Source organism: Castanea sativa, chromosome 3 (genome assembly GCF_040712315.1).
Source record: "Castanea sativa cultivar Marrone di Chiusa Pesio chromosome 3, ASM4071231v1".
Lineage (NCBI taxonomy): Eukaryota > Viridiplantae > Streptophyta > Magnoliopsida > Fagales > Fagaceae > Castanea > Castanea sativa.
The window spans coordinates 53,127,141-53,139,936 of NC_134015.1; the positions used below are offsets into that span (position 1 = coordinate 53,127,141).

At 35.1% G+C, this 12,796-nt stretch overlaps 1 pseudogene; it reads left to right on the forward strand.

The window, feature by feature from the left end:
* Window positions 1–821: 821 nt before the first annotated feature.
* LOC142629816 (F-box/kelch-repeat protein SKIP11-like) lies at window positions 822–1,968 on the forward strand (annotated as a pseudogene).
* Window positions 1,969–12,796: the final 10,828 nt, after the last annotated feature.

The following is a 12,796-nucleotide window of genomic DNA, read 5'->3' on the forward strand; positions in this document are numbered from 1 at the left end:
TTTTAATAGTACGTTCAAATTAAAATCAATATCAATTATCACAATATTTTCATAATACTTTCACAATAAATCTTAAGTGGTAATTTATTATTATTAGTTAATATTGGTGAGAAAAAAATAATTTTTTTAAGAAAGAGAAAAATTGATTTAAGTATGATGAAGTAGTTGATTTAAGAATGAAACAAACTCTTTTATATTTACATTGTCCTTTTTAGTAATTTACCACTCAAACCACCACTTTTATAAGTGTTAGCTAAACACTCAACTTTTTCAAAAAGTACTTTTTAACCGCTTTTACCAAAAATTCAATTTTTTCAAAAAACACTTTTTCATACTGCACTTTTTGAAAATCCTACTTTTTCAAAAAACCCAGTTTTAAAAAACTGAACCAAACTCACCTTTAGTCTTTATGTACTTCTATGTTTATAACTCTCATTCTAATTGCTTCTTAAAAATGCTAACTAAAGTCTTAAGTTAAACTACCAGGCTAACTAAAAATAAAAAATCAAGAAGTCATGTACCAGTGCAGGACTGGTGATTAAAATACAAAGAAAACCCTTAAAAAGTTTCATCATACAAGAATCATGATTTGGAACCCAAACAAAATTAGCTAGAACAAAAAATAAGATTCTCATAATAGACAATTAGATTTGTCTAGGAGTTGAACTCAACCACTTTGAATCTAATCAAAACACATCAAGATATCAAAATATAGCAAAAACTATATCAAATCAAGTGATTCACATCCAAAAAACTAACTCAAACCCGTCAATATTTCAAAATCCAAAGTGGGTAAAAGAAAAAATCACGAGAAAAACAAACCTTGAGGCCGCGGCACCGCGATCATGGCAGCTCCGGCTGAATTTAAACTCTTTATAAATATGTTTTACAGGTACACCTTTGTTATATTCGTTAAATATGATTCCGGTCAGTTGCCTAATCCGTTGTTCCCAGTCGGACTACGGTTCGATTGCTTCGTTGAGCCGGTGCTTCCGGTCTTTGGTTCGGAGCGGCGACCTCTACAAGCTGCGGCGCTTGAATGGTGTGATTGAGCATTGGATTTACTTCTCTTGTGACTTGCTCGAGTGGGAAGCGTTTGATCCAATTCGGCACCGATGGATGCATTTGCCGAGAATGATCTGCTATGAATCCTTCATGTGTTCTGACAAGGAGTCATTGGCTGTTGGGACTGAGTCTTCAGCAAGGAGGTCACCTCTCATGTAATCTACGCGTACAGTATTTTGACGAACTCTTGGACTTCTGGAATGAGAATGAATGCTCCAAGGTGTTTGTTTGGGTCTGCTAGTCTCGGTGAGAAAGCGATTTTGGCAGGTGGGTGTGACTCGCAAGGGAACATATTGGATTTGACGGAGTTGTACAATTCGGAGACTAAGTCTTGGGAGACTCTGCCGCCGATGAAGAAGCCGAGGAAGATGTGTTCTGAAGTGTTCGGCTGAGAAGTTCTATGTGATTGGAGGGATTGGAGGACCCGATTCAAGGGTTCTTTCATGTGGCGAAGAGTATGATTTGGCGACGAGGGAGTGGACGGAGATTCCTAATATGTCGCCGGGGAGGAATGGTTCGTCAGGGGAGTACAAGGCTGCGGCCGCGGCGCCGCCTTTGGTTGCGGTGGTGAACAATGAGCTGTATGCAGCTGATTATGCTGATAGTGAAGTGAGGAAGTATGATGAGGGGAGGAGAGTGTGTGTTACAGTTGGGAGATTGCCCAAGAGGGCGGGTTCGATGAATGGTTGGGGGCTTGCATTTAGAACTTGTGGTGACCAGCTTATAGGAATCGGAGGACCTCAGGTATTGGCTGCAGGTTTCATAGAGCTCAACTCTTGGAGACCAAGTGAAGGCCCTCCACAGTGGAACTTGCTTGCAAGAAAGCACTCAGTTAATTTTGTCTATAATTGTGCTGTGATGGGATGCTGAAGGAAGAAGAAAGAAAGAGTTGGGAGAAGAAGTACGTACTCACTCATTTGAATGCATGTGCATTTTTGTCCAACCATTTATAGCTTGCGTTTCGACTAGGAGTATAAATGAAAATTATTCCAGTATTTAACTTACTTTATTTTTTTTTTTTTGAGTTTTATTGCACTGTTTAAATTAATTTTTATCTTTATTTATAATTTTTTTTAGCAATAATTTTTCAATTTTTTTCAATTTCAATAACCAAAAATAACATAACTTTGTGCTAATACTTTTTCTAAATCAATTAAATAATTGAAAGAGCTGTATAAAATAAGCTGGAAAACAAAATTCTGGCAGACTAGCCCTAAGAGTTTTGACAAAACCTATTGTGGCCCTTTTTTTTAGGCGGGATGTTGTTTTATACAATAGTCATAACAATCACTGATTTTTTGACAGATTTAATGGAAAAAAATACACTAGAACATGTTACTAATAGCCAGGAACAGATGCAGGATTTCAAGTTAGGAGGACCGGAGATAAGAAAAAAAAAAAAAAACTTTAAATACACACTCATATAGTACTAAGAAACTTTCAACCAAGACAAATACACAAAAATCATTATTTCTTAATATATTAAGATGCAATTACTTACCAAAAAAGGCAAAAAACACAACATTATTGTTTCCTAATACAAAGAAAAAAAAACTATTATTTCTTTAAAAAATTTTTAAAAGATTTATATAGACTGGTTTAATGATTCATGATTTTAGAGGGGCCCCAAGCCTAATTTTTTTATTTTTTTTTATTGAAAATTAAACTACTAAATCTTTTTTTGGCCCAGGGGCTTGGGCTCCCACCTATGTCCGTCCCTACTATTAGCTGTGATGTATTATCTTTAAAAAAAAAAAAACTCCGGGCTCAACTGAAGTTATTTTAGAATGACTACTGTTTCTTGTTGGGGCATTTCTTGATCTGTGAGAAGTTGGATTGTCTATTGAGTTAGACCATTCATATTGTTGGAGGCAAAAATTTAGCAATTTAACAGCACAAAAAACTATTTTATCTAGTTTACTACATCCTTTTACAAAATACCCAATATCAGTTGTAGGGATAAATGACCCAAGAGTATATATTGAACCGTGGGCCTTGTCCGAGGACGCTTAGTGGTCCAAGGACAAATAGACAATAGGGAAGACGTAACAGTCAGAGCTCCACGAGCAAACTATGACTGCGAAGGTTTGGGAAGATAGTCCAAGGAGGATTGCCTCCTCGGCTAAACAAAGCAGAGGTCAAGGATTGGTCTGCCCTCGAGGGCAACACTTTGAAAGGTTCTACTAATAAGGATAAACATCAGGAAAACATAGGACAAAGGAAAGTTAAGAAATATCTAAGGGAAAGTTGCTACCACCGCATGAATGCTCTGCAGCTAACCCTCTGGCCGCGTTAATGTGGAGGTGATACCTAAACAGTAGTGAGCAGCCTTACAGCTACTCCCAATAACTTCAGGAATGTGCTAATGAGACAAAGATCAAAGCCAACAACTTGACCTACACGTGGACGGTGGAGATGAAGAAGAAAGGGGTATATAATAGAGAAAGAAACCCCTTGCAGGGGGGATTGTAAAATTTGAGAGAAAAAACATTGTAGCAACAAGAACTGGACTTGTAATAAATTTCAAAAGATATATATATATATATATATATATATATATATATATATATATATATATATATATAAGAACTAGTCTCCTCAAACTGTACGGATAACGATTTTCTTTGAGCAAAACCAGTATATTCTAGCAAAACCAGTATATTCTTTAATCACTATCTAACTCATTAAAGCCTAGTTTTCTAACTCACTCTGGCCTAGATCCTATTCCTTTTGGGCTTAGGCACCAAAACTGCATCATTACATCAGTGGTTTTATTTTAGCATTCAACACTATTAGGTTCTAAAAGTTTAGAACAATTGGCAAACCATGAACATAAACTTGTTTAGGTATAGATCTTAGGGTCTATGGAGTTTATTAGACAATGTTCAAGGTGCTGCAAGTTAGAATACAAGAAAAAGGAAGCTACATTTTCAAGAATTTGAAACATTCTAGGTTCGACCGATCAAGAATAAGGCTCGACTGATCAAGACACGGGTTCTGTAGAATTTCAATTAAGCCCAACAACCCATTGGCCCATCAAGTAATTAAGGTTTCAGATCTACTTCACATAGTATTTAAAGGAAACCCTAAACCACGTTTTGTTAAGACTTTAGAGGTGCTCGTGAGATCTAAAAGGTATTCTGCCTTTCTCCTTTCAAAGTCACTACCAGATATCATTCTCATACCATTAGAACCAGTAGATCTGAAGTTGGTGCTACAAGATCAACAGCTGGTGATCTAAAACCTTTATGTAGGATGTCAAAGTCATAAGCGTGGGAGCTTGTGTGCTGCAAATCTAAAAGAAAAGATTCTGTGGAATCGGAGTTTACACGTGGTCGTGTCAGTAAGTGACTACTAGAGGTAGCAATAGATTTAGGGTTAAATATTTTGTAAAAACATTAATTCTCTATTAGTGGATGTGTTTACATTGATGATAGTTAGGTCAAATCCTCCCCAGGTTTTTACCTTGAAACAGTTCGTTTCATTGGTTTTCCTAGGTGATCATATCTGTGTTATTTACTTTTTCGTTGTACATGATATGATTTATTACTATTTAACCTAGATCTCATAATTAACCTAAGTAAACACTTGGCTAATATATTAGATTAAACAATTTGTTTTAAGGGGTCTAAACAAACAAATAAACACAATAAAATAATATAAACAACACGATAAAATAATATATCTACTACAATAAATAACAACCACCACCACTAATACAATAAAATAGTAATCTTTTAATAGATTTTTTTTAAAAAACTTTCTTAGCTATGGCTATGCATTGTAGAGCAACAACCAAATGATATGGCTATAGCTCCACCAATGCACTAGGTTTTTGTGCCACATTTGTTATATCTAGTTGCTAAATTTAGCATATTAACTATATGCCTCCATCAATACAAATGCTCTAAGAGCATCCACATTGGTGGAGCAATATGTAATGCCCCAATTTGATTGATTGTGTGATGTGTGTGGGTGTGTGATAAGTCCCACATTGGGTATTTACTGGATAGATCTTGACTTTATTAACAACTATAAGGAGTCTCAATTGTGACTAGTCCTTTTGAGGTATAACGCAGATGTGGCTACTGCTTTTCCTTGGGTCACACCATATAGCTATTTGGCTCCACCCAAAGGTACTTTATCTATTTTATTTTCTCACTTTACAAAACACCCAATATCAGTAGTTTTATTTTAGCTTTCAACACAATAAAATTACATAAACAACATGATAAAATAATATATCTACTACAATAAAAAATTCATTCATTTATTATTTTTTTCTCTATACTTCACTATCTTCAAGCACTCACGACACCACCACCACCACTACCACTACTAGTGTGAAACTTCTATGGGAAGAAGAACCAAAAACTCAGCAACCCCACCCCAAATCAGCCATAACATAACACAAACCCAACAACCCCAAATCAGCCAAACACAAACCCAGCAACCTTAAACCCAGACACCTCCATCAGCACAACCAACCCAATCACTGCCACCCACCACCCACTGCCGCAACCACAACAAGCCCACCACAACTCAAATTTTTTTTTAAAAAATTATCACCACCTCAAACCCACCTCAACAACCCACCCACATCAACAATGGTCATCCACAACACCCATCACAGGTCACAACATACACATCACTAGCCATAACCCATAACCCACAACCGGCCACAAACCACACGCCGATCTGACCCACGAAACCCAGTAAACCGATTTGACCCATAAAACCCCAATAAACCGATTTGAACCCACAACCCACATACCAACATGTCAATTTGGGAAAAAAAATGAAAAGAAAGAAAAGAAATTAAAGGGAGAAGAGTACAAGCAAGGTCGGCGGCGAGTGGAGGAAGAGATAGTCAGAGTTGGGCAATTGACGGCTAGGTAGGCGAGGTTGAGGAAGAGAGAAATCTGAGGAAAAAAAATTTTAGGTTGAGGAAAAGAGTACTGAGCTTTGCAATGGGAATAAAAGAGAAAAGGAAAGAAAGTGATTTAAATAATCTTTATCATTGTGAACGCACTTTTTTTTTTTTTAACTTTTGAGCTACAATGCATAGCCAAAGATGGTTGTGCACTGTAGCTGAGAAGCTAAAATATATATATATATATATATATATATATATATATATATATATATATATTTAACTCCACTAATGTACTCCCATTTTTGTAGTTGATGGTGCTAAAAATAGCAATTTAGCTTTTTGGCAGCACCAATACTAATGCATGTAGGCAGGTTAACACAAACAAATTCACAATTTTTAGCACAATTCTCCTATGTCTCAGAGAGTGATTAACTGTCTATCGCTTTTAGATGAACCTATTACATTTTTTTACTACTCACAACCTGTCATGAGGAAAAGTTGTTGCAAAAATTGTGGCAAAAGTTGTGTATTTGTTCGCAGAACCAGATCTTTTGTATATTACATGATTTGTTGTTTTCAAAATTAGACCAAAATAGCCAAGTCTTTTGGCTGAATATTGTAGAAAACAAAGTTTATTTGTGATATGGGTACTATTTAAACTTATTTGGGAAAATAAGGAGAAAGCGAATTTCGACAACACCATTAATGAAATTCTGAGAAAAAGTAGGAGAGAGGAAAGATAAATAATGTGACAGAAGTGGGAGAGAGAAAAAGGAATTTCAGCAATGGTATTGCCAAAATATGTGCCCAAAAAGCCCAGCTGACCTACCTGAAATTAGAGACTGACTTGACTGAAATTTAAGTAAAAAAAAAAAAGCTGAATTGTGGCAATTGAATTGCCAAAATTTGAGGATTAAAAAAAGAAAAAGAAAAAAGAAAACTTAACTATGGCAAGAGTAATGTTACGATCACAAACTATTTTACTATATTTTTACAAATTGTTGTTTAGGCCAATTTTTTACTGCTTCTCATTAGGGCTCACCAATAACATCACTTTTTTATTTACCAATAATCACTCACCACATCAATGGTTTGTGAAAGTTTTTATAAAAAAGTTTGTATTTCTAGCATTTTACCAAAAGTGGAGGATTAAAAAAAACTCAATTGTGGCAATTGAATTGCCGAAACTAAAGGAGTAAAAAAAAAAACTAGATTGTGGCAAGATTAATGCTACAGCCACACTTTTGGAGGACTTAAAAAAAATTGTGGCAAGTGTGGTTGTAGCAAGCATTACTCTTGCCACAACTTTTTTTTTTTGTAATCATGCACTTTAGGCAAAATGCTAGAGATACAATTTTTTTTATAAAAGTTTTCATAAATTGCTGATATGATGAGTGACTATTGATAAATAAATAAAAAATAATGTTATTGGTAGGCCCTGATGAGAACCAGTAAAAAGTTGGCCATAACAACAATTTCTAAAACTATTATAAAATAGTTTGTGGCTATAGCATTACTCTTGCCACAATTCAATTTTTTCTTCTTAATCCTCCAATTTCGGCAATTCGATTGACACAATTTAGTTTTTTTTTTTTAAATTTCGGTTAGGTCAGTCTCCAATTTTGGGTAGGTCAACACAGTCTTTTTGGGCACATAGTTTGGTAATACCATTGCCAAAATTCCTTTTTCTCTTTCCCACTTTTGTCACATCATTTCTCTCTCCTTTCTCTTACTTTTTCTCAAAATTTCGGCAATGGTGTAGCAAAATTCGCTTTTCTCCTCATTTTCCCAAATAATTTTGAACGGTACCCATATCACAAACTGTTAAGACATATGTGAATTATGTTAGGAACATATGTCAATTTAGAATTGGCTAATCTTTTGACAAAACGTACTTTACTTTTAATTGGGTAGATTTAGGATGTGTTTAATACTTCAAGGAACAAGGTTTCAAGTCCAAGTGTTAAAGCCATGCAAATCTGTCCAAAAAACAAGTGAAGAAGTGTTAGATTTTAAAGCTCGACAACTAGCTCAACAGATAGTATCTATCGAGGATTAAAAGGAAGTTTTAGCCTAATGCTCGACAGCTGCTCGATAGATAAGGTACCTATCGAGATTTATGAAAATTAGTTTCTCAGATCTGATTTCACTCCATTCCGTGTGTACATGTTTAGGCTTTCTTTTCTCACAACCCTAAAGATATATAATGATTATTTTAAGGGCTGTCAAAGGTGGCACAGTTGCACAAATTTAGGGCAAAAGTTTTGTTCATGCAAATTGTGACCGGAAATAGATTTTGCTCTAGTTCATCTTTCTCTTAAAAAAACTACTGCGTTTGTACGCTGTTGGGTTTTGTGACCAAGCAGCTTCGTGATTCGTGATCTTCATCGTGTTGATGAACTGGAGAACTTTGCAGCCAACATCCTTCTCAAGTTGGTGATTAAGTCACGTACTGGAATCTGCGCATATATTGGTTAGTTACGTACTGAGAGCCATGCATTAAAAGAAGAGATTGTTACTACAGAGTAAGTCCAATTGTGTATTGGGGTAAGGGTTCAACTATAGGTTAGTATAAGGTACTATGATTCTTTTACTTATAACCGCTTGTTGTGATAATAGTGGATTCTCGGGAGTGGTGACCTTAAAATTACCCAGCGGGGTTTTTGCCTTAGAGGTTTTTCCCATTTGTAAACAAATCACCGTGTCAACTTTATTTTCCGCTGCATATTAACTTAGTTGGTTAGTCACGTACTGGGAGCCGTGTATTAAAATGAGAGATTGTCATTACAGAACAAGTCCAATTGTGTGTTGGGGTAAGGGTTTAACTATAGGTTGGTATAAGGTACTGAGATTCCTTTACTTGTAACCGTTTGTTGTGATAATAGAGGATTCTCGGGAGTGATGACCTTAAAATCACCCGGTGGGGTTTTTGCCATAGAGGTTTTCCCCATTCGTAAACAAATCACCATGTCAACTTTATCTTCCGCTGCATATTAACTTAGTTGGTGATTTGTTTGTGCTACCACGTGTTTTGCATGTTAATTGGATTAATTAATAAACTTGGCTAATTGATCAATTAATTTATCACAAGGGGTCAATACATTCTTAACCTATCAAAAATAAACTTAATTTTCTACAATATTTGGCCAAAATAGTGCATTATTACTTTGGAATGTGAGTCTTTTGGTTGAAAATTATATAAAATGATGTTTATTTGTGATATGGACACTGTTCAAACTTATTTAAAAAATGAGGAGAGATGCGAATTTCGGTAATGCCATTTTGCTGAAATTCTGAGTAAAAGTAAGAGAAAGGAGACAAACATGATATGACAGAGAGAGAGAAAAAAAAAGTTTTGTGGCAATACAAAATTAGGAGAGAGAAAAAATTTGCATTTGTGGCAATTCATTTGTTGAAATATAAAAGGAATATTGAAAAAGGACCTTGGAAATTTGGCAATATGGTTGCCGAAATTTAGAAAATTTGGAGGGAGGAGATAAAATTTGGTAAAAATTGGTTGTGATTATTTTTGGCATGAATAGAACATCTCACCTAAGAAGGTTAAGTCAAGTATCAACCACTTGGCTATGCCAAGCTTTATTGTTAATAATGAAATTGTTAATAATGAAAGCTAAGATATTTATTTTCAAATGTCGATAGTAGCTACAATTTCTTCCCTAAGATTTGTAGCTTTAAAAAAAATTGGACATGGCTACATATATCAATAAAGTAAATAATTTTTTTTGTAATTAATATCTTTATAGCTCTATTGTAAATTTTTTTTGTAATTAATATCTTTATAGTTCTATTGTAAATTTTATTGTAATTAGTCTTCTCTCAAAATGGAAGATACATTTTTCTATAAATTTGAAATTATGTGTTTGTTTAGTAATTATGTCAAGTACTTGAAGTATTAATTATATAATCTCCTTTTTTCTAACTGGTGTAATATTTTTGGAAATTACTAAAATTTTAGTGGATATTTTTTAAATTAAGGTTATTAATGTTTACAAACTTCTTATATTTTTTGTATTTGGTTAATATTAAATATGGATTTAACCTCTCAACTTTGAACATATTTGTTTTTTGTCATAATTATCCTCTAAAAAATATAAAAAATTTTGTTAAAATATTTAATTAATCTAAGAATAAATAATTTTAGCTTCCAATACTAACAATAAAGTGTGATGTATTGTACAGTCATATCCAATTTTTTAAAGTTACAAATTATATAAAAGAAATTGTAGCTACTATCAACATTTGGAATAAATATTATTAGCCAAGTTGTTATCAAATTTTCTCTCCTCCCCCCACTAATTCTCTCTCCTAGTGGGGCCAAAATTTTCTAAATTTTGGCAACATGATTGCGGAAATTCCAAGTTTCTCTTTTTAGAGCATTCACAATGGGAATTGTAAATGCCATATGTTAGCAATATTTAGCATCAAGACTCAAAAGTCGTCAATAGTTAGCCTGCTAAACTTGTAAAATTGTAAATTTTTTTGGCATTGTGCTACAGTACCATTGTAAATGCATGATGGTACGGTAGCACAATGCCAAAAGATTATATTAATATTTCATTCCTAAATATCAGGCTTTTCTCTCTCATTCATTCACACGGTCTCTCATCTCTCTCTGTCTTTCTCTATCTCTCACTCACTTTCCTCTCTTTCTCTCTCTTCTCTATCATCTCTCTGTTTCTCCCTCATACCACTACCATAGTCTAGACTCCAGATTCACTCGACAATCAACGGAGCTCCACCGTGATCATTAACCTAGTCTCAAAGCCATATCAAAACTCCAGTCCTCAAATCCACCATATCATTGCTAAAGTGGTGTTGTTCTAAACAGTCGCTAATACCCACAATAATTGCAGAGAATACCACCGTCTTTTCCACATAGAACCCAAATTTGTTCTCCAATTCCACCGGTGGAGATTGGCGTGGTGGCGCGGTTGAGTTGGAAATCGGCATGGTGGGTTTCTAGATTGGCGAGATCGGTGGTGGTGGGTTTCTTGGTTCGGCGTTGTGGTTGTTGTCAACGAGATCAGCGGTAGTCGCTGTTTCTTGTGGTTGTTGTTGGTGGTTTTTGGTGGTTTCATTGTAAAATTGTAATTTTTTTGGCATTGTGCTATAGTACCATCGTAAATGTATGATGGTACTGTAGCACAATGCCAAAAGATTATATTAATATTTTATTCCTAAATATTAGGCTTTTCTCTCTCATTCACACAGTCTCTCATCTCTCTCTGTCTTTCTCTGTCTCTCATTCACTTTCCTCTCTTTCTTCCTCTTCTCTATCATCTCTCCGTTTCTCCCTCACACCACTGCCATAGTCCAGACTCTAGATTCACTCTACAATCAACGGAGCTCCATCGTGATTATCAACCTAGTCTCAAACCCATATCAAAACTCCAATCCACAAATCCACCATACCGTTGCTAAAGTGGTGCCGTTCTCAACAGTCGCTAATACCCACAAGAATTGCAGAGAATAGCCACCATCTTTGCCACATAGAACCCAGATTTGTTCTCCAATTCCACCAGTGGAGATCGGCGTGGTGGCGCGGTTGAGTTGGAGATCGGCGTGGTGGGTTTCTAGATTGGTGAGATCGGCGGAGGTGGGTTTCTTGGTTCGGCGTTGTGGTTGTTGTCAACGAGATAAGCGGTAGTGGCTGTTTCTTATGGCTGTTGTTGGTGGTTTTTGGTGGTTTCTTTGTGTTTTTTTTTTTTCCTCTTGGTGGTTCTTGTAGTGGCTATTTCTTGTGGTTGTTGGTTGTGATTTTTGGCGGTTTCTTTGTGTTTTTTTTTTTCTCTTAGTGGTTTTTGTGGTGGCTGTTGTTGGTGGTGGGTTTGGTGATTTTTTTAATGGGTTTTGGTGCTTGGCATGGCGGTGGTGTGGTGGTGGTTGCTAGCTAGTGGTGTGGCGGGTTTGCTGGGATGTGAGTGACAATGGTTGTTAGTTTTTTTTTTCTTGGTGGTGGCTGGATTTTTAAAATATGTTTTACGGTGGTGGTGATCTTTTAGACCCAGAAAAATGAAGAGGAAGAAAGACTGAGGGAAAAGACAGAGAGAGGAGAGGAAGAGAGAGAAAGAGGTTGCGAAATTAATATTTTAATGAATAGATGATGTAAATAAGAAATGGAATATTAGGTGTATTGTAAAATGGTATGATATAATTGATAAAGTAGCTTTTTGGGATAGTGAAATAGGATAGAATGGTATTTTCCATTGTGAATGCTCTTACATATTTTGGTAACTGAATGGCCACAATTGCAAATTTTTTCTCTTTCCTAATTTCGGCAATGTTATTGCCACAATTCATGTTTTTTCTTTGTCACATCATGTCTCTCTCCTCTCTCTTACTTTTTCTCAGAATTTCTTCAATGACATTATCAAAATTTGCATCTCTCAAATAAACATCATTTTATACAATATTCAGCCAAAACACTCATGGAATATAGCTTTTTCTTTTTCTTTTTTTTTTGGGTAGAAAATATAGTTTTTTTTTAAAATTTTTCATTTTGAAATTACACAAATACGACAAGAGAAAAAACTATATCCCAAAGTATGCTTCATGAACATTGGACATCATAGGAAATGAACCAAGAGTTTTTATTTTTTTAGCAGAAGAAATAGAATCACATCTTTCATGTTTCATAACCAAATTGCAAAAAAAAAAAAACTCAAGTATGGATACCTAAAATGGGACAAAACTTTAGTACATCTGTTGTTCCTTAGGAACCCCTCCTAAGAAAAAGAAAAGTATGGATACTTGAAATGGGACAAAACTTAAGTACAGCTGCTATTCCTTAGGAACTCCTCTTAAGATTCTGTTATGTGGCTACTTAACTAAAAA